Source organism: Callorhinus ursinus, unplaced genomic scaffold (genome assembly GCF_003265705.2).
Source record: "Callorhinus ursinus isolate GAN/ISIS: 27379988/994484 unplaced genomic scaffold, GSC_fseal_2.0 scaffold10, whole genome shotgun sequence".
Taxonomy (NCBI): Eukaryota; Metazoa; Chordata; class Mammalia; order Carnivora; family Otariidae; genus Callorhinus; species Callorhinus ursinus.
In genome coordinates this window covers 6,910,843-6,911,705 of record NW_027397072.1, presented here as the reverse complement: position 1 = coordinate 6,911,705, position 863 = coordinate 6,910,843, and the positions used below count along the sequence as shown (strand labels likewise).

At 50.2% G+C, this 863-nt stretch overlaps 1 protein-coding gene across 7 annotated transcripts in view; it reads left to right on the top strand.

The window, feature by feature from the left end:
* MBOAT2 (membrane bound glycerophospholipid O-acyltransferase 2) overlaps positions 1-863 on the top strand; it is a 95,260-nt gene that overhangs the window by 72,089 nt on the left and 22,308 nt on the right. The window lies entirely within an intron of this gene.

The window sequence follows — 863 nt, the reverse complement described above, 5'->3', positions numbered from 1 at the left end:
GTGTGTGTGTGTGTGTGTGTGTGTGTGTGTGTGTGTGTGTGTGTGTGAGAGAGAGAGAGAGAGAGAGAGAGAGAGAGAGAGAGAGAGAGAGAGAGTTCTTGCCTGCTGGGTGAGGAGAATGAGCCGTAAGTTCTCATGGCCCCCGATGGCGTCCTCCTTTCTTTACGTGTTGAAGGATGCTCCTGTTTGGCCAGAGGTGGAGTGGACACTGACCACTCGTGCTGAGCACTGGGCCAGGTGGAAGAGCACCGGGTCTCTGTGGTGGGGTCTGAGCTTCCTCCTGCACTCGCTGGTGGCGTGGCTGGCCTGTCCCCAACGCCTTGCCTTCCCTGCGCAGCGGAGGCCATTTGGACTCCGAGCAGGTGACGCTCACACTCTACCTGTAGGCAAAACAGGAGTTCCCGGTTTTCGTGAAATTCCAAAAATATAAATAAATACCTTGTGATTAATTGTTCTGTACCATGAATGTCTGTAAGCTAACGTAATAAAGGATAAATGTATATCCTGGTGGCTTTCAAAATGTGGATTTATTTATTTTTTTTTCCAAACTGTCCATTCAATTAGAGATTATAAAATATGGCAAAACGATTGCCATTTTCTTGATTGTGGCATGGCTTGGAGCCCTCTTTAAAGGGTGCTCTAGGCCAAGGGCAGCTCTCGCAGGCCCTTAGCCCCGGGGTCCCCGACCAGCAAGCCGGGCAGTGTCCTCTTTCTGCCCCCCATCCCTCCTGTTCTCTTCTACATTCTCACCCAGCCTCTTTTAATTTTCTCCCTATTCCCCTTTTCCCAACTCACTTTCCACCTGTAGGTCAGCTGAGGCAAAAGGCAGCGTGGTATGTTGAAAACTCAAAATCAGAAAGCCC